This window comes from Strongylocentrotus purpuratus, unplaced genomic scaffold (genome assembly GCF_000002235.5).
Source record: "Strongylocentrotus purpuratus isolate Spur 01 unplaced genomic scaffold, Spur_5.0 spur5_scaffold_1, whole genome shotgun sequence".
Classification (NCBI taxonomy): domain Eukaryota; kingdom Metazoa; phylum Echinodermata; class Echinoidea; order Camarodonta; family Strongylocentrotidae; genus Strongylocentrotus; species Strongylocentrotus purpuratus.
The window spans coordinates 44585597-44592816 of record NW_022145594.1 but is presented as its reverse complement, the minus strand read 5'-3'; positions in this window follow the sequence as shown (position 1 = coordinate 44592816).

Genomic DNA, 7220 nt, shown 5'->3' with positions numbered 1-7220 from the left:
TGAGAGCAACTAAAAAAAATGCAAGTATAAATTAACCCTATATGTTTAACAAGGATGAAACTACTTTGCATTGATACATTTAAAATGGAAAACAAAAAATCAATCAAAAACAAATTCATCTTTAAGTTTGTTGCCTTTACAACGGCTAATGTAATCACCTCATTTATATACATTTTTTGTTTGTGTGAAGGGGAGTGAAGAGTGAAAGAAATACCTCTGAACTTGTACCCTCTTGTTAATCTGGCATTGAAGACTTAAGTATTGAAGGTAAACAATCTTGTGCACAACAATTGGCTATTACATACTCGTACATGAATATCAGGAGAAAAAAAAAGTTTCCTAAATCGATGAATACGTTTAGTTATCCTAAGAGGAATTATTAACATTGTCTGTTTGGAGCCAGGAGGTTCTTACCTCATATCATTTTACATCACATGAACATTCTTCTGACTGCAAACATACACTACTGGTATGTCAAAGTAGTCGTTTCTATGAATTACTACAATCAGTTTTACCATAGTTGATCTCAATTTTATTTAAATAGTTTATTATTCTGCTTAGTAACAAGGTTCAAATATGGAAAGTGTTATCATAAAAAGTGTACAGTCACTAAACTTACGACGTATATTAAGAGTAGTTGTTTCTTCTCCATTGAGGTCAGATACTTGATGACCGGTGATGACACATTTCAATGTTTGATCATTGTTCTCACTGGTAGCTTGAAATGTGCAGACACTACTCTTACTAGACAGACCTGATCCAGCTGGTAGGGGCGTTACTACTGGATTATCACAAGGTGAATTACCATCATCTAACATCCATGTGATTGTTTCATCTGGTCTACCATCTAAAGCTTCACACGTTGCTTCGAACATGTCAATGGTGCTCTCTATTTTACTTTCTACTGACAGTGAGCGTGTCGATTCGACTGCAAATGAAAAGAATTAACACAAATTAAAGGCATTATACCTAATACATTTAGTAACATAACTAAAATGTGACGATGAAATTTAAAGGCTTTTATCTTTTATTGAATTGTGTTAATAAATCTGACTTGAAAATGCTACAAACAGGTAAAAATATGCACCCCCACCCCAATGTGTATTTCAGGTTAAATTACTCCCCCCAGGCTCCTCTAACCCATTGTGTAATGACAACTTCGGTAATAATAAAACATGCATGTATTGATCTAGCTAAATATCAACATGCAGACATGCTTGTTGACTATTCCCCTGGAAGAAGGGAAGTAGATACTTGAAATATAAGGCTACTGTAAAACCGAACACTTTCGCGAGTTCTGAATGACAAGACATTTTCACGGCAAGAATTTGTTTGCGCATTGCAAACTTTTGGTCTTAGATTTACTGGGATTCAACTAATTTCCAACATGAAACTTTCCCGAAATGAACCACTCATGAAATTCACAAACATTATCATATCATGCACAACAATGTTTTCTGGTTTTAAGTAGTTTCGCATATCCATGCTGTTTGAAGGCACTGTGACTGAACAACTCTATAGAAATGGTACAGCAAAATAGATTTTATTGAAGCTATACATGTATGCATTTTGTAAAGAGAAATGTAGGATCTCAAAAATATTGATAATCTTACTTTTTTTTCTCTTGGGTATGGGCCTAAAATAGTAACATACTTCAAAATGAATCATCAAGTATGCGGAATTGTTTTTACTAATATGGTTGTCGCTGCTAACAATCTGCTTTGCTGGTGGTTACATACCTGTACATATCACACATGTAGGCCTTCAATGTACATATATTATCATGTCCTTCTCAGAAAAATAGAACATTCTTTGTTCACCCTGGTAAAATAGTAGACTATTTGTTTTGTTTTGTTTCTTTTCTTTTGTGCCTGATTGAGAAACGAATGCGGCCAAGTAGTGCCTGCACATAAACATTAGTCATTAACATGTGTACATGTACAGGGATTTAGCCAAAAACTCTGAATGAAGAATGAAATACATCGCAGAGACAGAAAATAGCATTTTATTATCATGGCGTACATTATACACTGTAAATTAAACTAACAGCTGTTTTCTTATAAATATTATGCAATGGAAACTACATTAACATTCAGTAAAACAGACTGTCAAAAGATTTGTATGACCCACCTTCTACTGTCAGTTCTGCCTCATCAAAGTCTCCTGTTCCTTCATTACATCTATATTGTCCTTCATCTTCAATCAGAGTATTAGTGATTGTCATAGTGGATGTAGCCCCATTTTCTACTACTTTAAAATTGGCATATTTTGGATATACCAAGGGATCGTAAGCCACTTCTTTGGTAAGGAAGATAGTAACACCTGTAGGCACCTCTGAAAAATCTTGCCATTTAAACACATATGGCGATGGTCCTCCAGTACATATGTAAACTGTATCACTCCCTTGCTCTATTGCAGGAGGACCTGTCAGAGTCACAGATTGGCCGTTGGAGAATTCTGTGATCTGAAGAAAGATAGATAGTTGAATCAATCGTTACAAAAAAGTGATCTAAAGTAGCACACTAGTTTCGCATGCAGTTTTAGGAAAGCGAAGAAATTTTTTAATTATTTTTGCCCTTCTGAATTCTTAATTTCGTTGGTGTTAAGCAAGCTCCATAATATTGTATAAGGCTACCAGAATAGTCTCTCGCTTTATTGTTTATAAAAATGGAATTTTATAAATACTCATTCTGCATGGATGATATGAGCTGAAATGACTATTTCCCTTTCATATGACGCATATTTCTTTTCTATACGTCATTACAGCTTGGTTTCCAAAGAACCAATCTTTGAATATGTTAATTAAATATAGGAGACGTTTCTCTTGAATTCAATATATTTAGTTCAAAGAGTTCATTATATAATTTGCTTCCACCCTATGAATAATCTATTGAGAGACTTTCGAACAGGAAAACAAAAAATATATTGCCAGTATTGTGCTAAGTTTATCCTTCCGAGAGGATTGATGCCTCCAGCACGAATTTTACAATTTGAGCAAAACAATAATAATAATAACACCTACTTTATTATGGGCCGTATTTGTTTTTCCTCATCAAAATATATAGATAAAGATATCAAAATTACATTTATTTTGTGAAAACATTACTGCCCGTATGAGGAAATCCAGGAAACGACGTGCCCGAATGTGAGGTTCCAGTTATATTACCCGAATATGGGTATTTTACAAAATAATCTTCGAAGGACTGTTTGCACCCCTCGCCCTCGCCGCCCCCTCATTATACGTCAATGTTAGTAATCAATTTTTATATCTATAATATGATTGTAAGAATCTCGGTGGCCTTATAAAGAGAAAATAAAAACACACCGTATGGCAAGTGTTTTCTCATAAAGAATGTTTTGTTCTGTTTTATTTTTTTGTAAGCGCCTTGAACACCATTTGGGTGGATATTTGTGCCTTTCCAGTCAATTCCTACATTTTCTAAAATAATAATTCCACTATCTCATGTCCGAAGCGGATATTTATAATCCACATTAATATTCCGACGTGTTTACGCACAATACGTTAACACAAAAGTAGAGGTGTTGTGGTATCGTGGATAAGGTTCCGGACTGTGAACCGCAGGGTCCGGGGTCCAAATCCCTGCTGAAGTACTAATTTGTATTGGCAAGACATTAATCTACACTTTCCACACTCCAGCCAGGTGAGGTAAATGCTACCTTGCAGAAATTAAAGCTTTAAAATGCTTGAGCACTGTAATGGCAGCCGTGTTAAAGCCGATGTAATAATAATGGCGCGCCATAAAATGCCATTATGCAAGACATGAGCGCTATGAACCCAAACATACTCTGTATACCAGTGTTTCGTCCATTGGTAATAATAATTTTATATCGCTTTCAAACCGTAATTTCGCAGACATCTTACCAGCAGTAAAAATCCGATGACGTGCAAAGTGATTCTCATTCGTTGGATATCCATTTTAGAACTGGCCAGTCGACTCATTCTGTAAATGATAAATTTCACAATTTGTTTGTTAGCTGGTTTAAGAAGAAAGAAATGTAAACGCAGTGCGCAGGCCTTCAATAGCCTATGAAGCTAAAAGGGAGAGTCCAATACAATCAAGGACGAAGTCTACTGTCATGACACACGAGATATGAACGAGATATGAACACTCAACTTGAGAGAAATCCAAATGTCCGCAAAAGTTATAGGACCTTAATGAGGTCCATTAATAGGGTTATATAATTACATTGTAGGCTATAGCTGACAAAATATAAGGCAAGACCAGCCTGCTTCCCCTACCCCCTCCCTTCCACCCCCCCCCCCAAAAAAAAATCACTGTACTGTTTTTCTGTTTCACGTTTCACACATGTTGTGTATTCTCTTATAGACAAACTAGTACTGGGTTTAGATTCTCCTAAGGTAATACGGTTTAAATCTATGTATTTCGTTTTTGTTTAACTTATAAATCAGATAAACTCATATCATTATATAGAAAGTTCAATCTTATTAGAAGCTGTAAACAGCTAAACATGAGCTATGGTAGACCCGCACTGGAACTTAATTAATAATCAAATGACATGGTGCCTTCTTGAGGTTCATTATGTAATGTAGGCTATAACTGAAAAAATATATAAATGTAGGAGCCACCATCAACCATCTAAATCTGTACGTCTGCTTCATTTTGTTTAAAAAAATCACTGTACTATTTCAGTTTTAAACATGTTTTTTTTTTTTTTTTTTTTTTTTGTAAAATGAATTTATTGATAAATATATGCATTTGAACAAATCAAACGATCATACACAATCAATTGAAATAACATCGTAGCATCTTAACATAGTTCAAATAAAACATGTTTTGTTTTCTCTTATAGAAGAATTTACGATCAAATTATAAACAAAAAGTAATACGTTATCGAATCAGAGTCAAAAGAGTTAGAAAATGCTTGAATTGATGGATTGAAATAATTTTAGCTATGTTTACTCACCCGCAGCCTGTCTTGAGCTTACACAAACAGATCACAGCAACAGAGGTTTATTATTCACTTCAACGGATATACTCGATGCTTACGGCATATATAATGTTACATTCTGGACAGCCAACTGCCTTATCTACCAATGCTGCTGAGCGTAAATGGCGCGGCAGCAGACCGATACTGTTGAGGATGTATTAACACTGAGGGCGGTATAAAGCTATACTTTTTCAATAACTACAAAATTAAAGAATGAAGGAATCATGGTAATAACAGGCCTACTAATAAGCTACCTTGGGTGAATAAGACCGTTGATGTTGAGCAACAGTATATAAAACTGAGGTATTTTTTCTCGCTCTTCTCTACCGGACTATATTCAATTACCTCCTGAATTAAGGATATAGGCTAATTTAAGTTCATGAATTTTACATTAATAATCCGATGTAAATGGATTAGGCCAAGAGCCTTTTCCGAAGTAGTGACCACATTTTACCTATAATATTTCACCTCTCGAAGTTACTTAACCCACACAACTCATTTCCTAAAATGCCGCAGCCCGACTATAACTGTCGGGTGAAGCACCCAGAGCCCCCTTGACAGATCGCAAACCAAGGTCGATTACACTCCAACTACCCATTCACCAAACTTTGGTAGTAGGACATAGTGTAACTTGTCATTACCCAACCAATTTTGGCAAATCTGGTATAATTTTTCTTATAAAAAAGATTCCCCTTCTGTTGGAGCCAATGCAAATTGCCCCACATTCTTGAAAGTAAGCTAGTCTTGGTTTTGTATGGGCTACCCTGTACAGCAGCGTAGGTCAGGACTGAGAGGAGGGACTTGCGTCATGGATGGGAAGGGGGTAGCGCATCGGTGATTGGATGAAACGCAAGAAGAAGAAGGTACATGAAGATTGTAATATCTTCTTTCACGTTGCTCTCCCCTGTTCATTTTTGGAAGAAAACAAATCTTTTTTAAACAACCCTCTTTTTCTTGATTTCACCACGCGAAGGGACAAACAAAAACCTGTTCGTTTTCTCTTCATTTTGCAAATCGAGCAGCAAGACTTTTGTATATGCCATAAATTATGTTTGGTTCATTTCACAATTGAAAAAAGAAAATGAACTAAAGAATTTATTTGTTATCAAAGAGTGCCCTCAAATGTTGTACCTGCTGAAAGGTGTATTATTGTAATAGAATGCAATTAAAGTTTTCAAAAATGTAATACAAAATTGTACAACTTCCCCCATCGCTCATCTTCCTCTCTCTCTCTCTTCTCCGGATTTTATTCCGTGTATAACTTCTTTCTCTTCTTTATGATGCTCCTTGCAATATATTCATGCCTCTAACAGTGTTTCAAATGTTCTACTTTGAAGAGCAATAGGGGCGGGTTAGAATATACAAGCTTTGCTTTTATTAAGCTTTTAAATAATTCCCATATGTCCTCATCGTTATAACGATAATGCACATGTACGCCATCAATACTTTGTGTTATTTCATTATCAGCTTGTATTAGTTATTGTACATATTGGGTTACGTTATCCATACAAAATAGACCAATGAAACTTAATTTGAACCATCTGCATTTATCGAATTTATTTTTCTCTATATTTGCCACTACTACGTTTGACATCTGCAATATTTTATCGATTGATGCAATATTATATACCTTCAAGAAATCTATAAAAAATAAACTTTCAATAAGCCTAGTCATGAATATGATATCATAGCAGTTTTGACAAACAATCTTAAGTTTGATGTCAATCATCAGTGTCAAAGGTAAATTACTGTTTGATATTTCTAGAATAATAGCAGTTCTCATTAATACATTATGAAAATGGAGGAATATCAAATAAATTCAAAATCATATAAATTGTCTTTAAACCGAATGTCCATGGGATTATAAACAAGCAAGGGGTGATTTTCTTGTTATCCATTGTAATATGATGCTTAAACCTAAAGGTTCGCCATGTGAACGAAAGGTAGAGATTATGTAAAAACATCGGAAGAATATAGATATTTATCATACAAATCAATAGAAATTGATGTTACATTAATAACACAAAGGTAACTACAAACATGCAATTTAACTTACAGACATCAATCAACTTTTTAGATGTACTTCAACCATTTCTTTTGGTAAGTCATCTTTTCGTTTTGTCTGTGTACTTTTCTTTCTGCTTTATTGTATTTCATTCTTTTTCTGATTTCTCTTTCAAACAAATGTTTCTATGCAGAATCTCTTTTATCTTTTTCCAGTTTTGTTGCGTTGTTAAATAACTTTACAT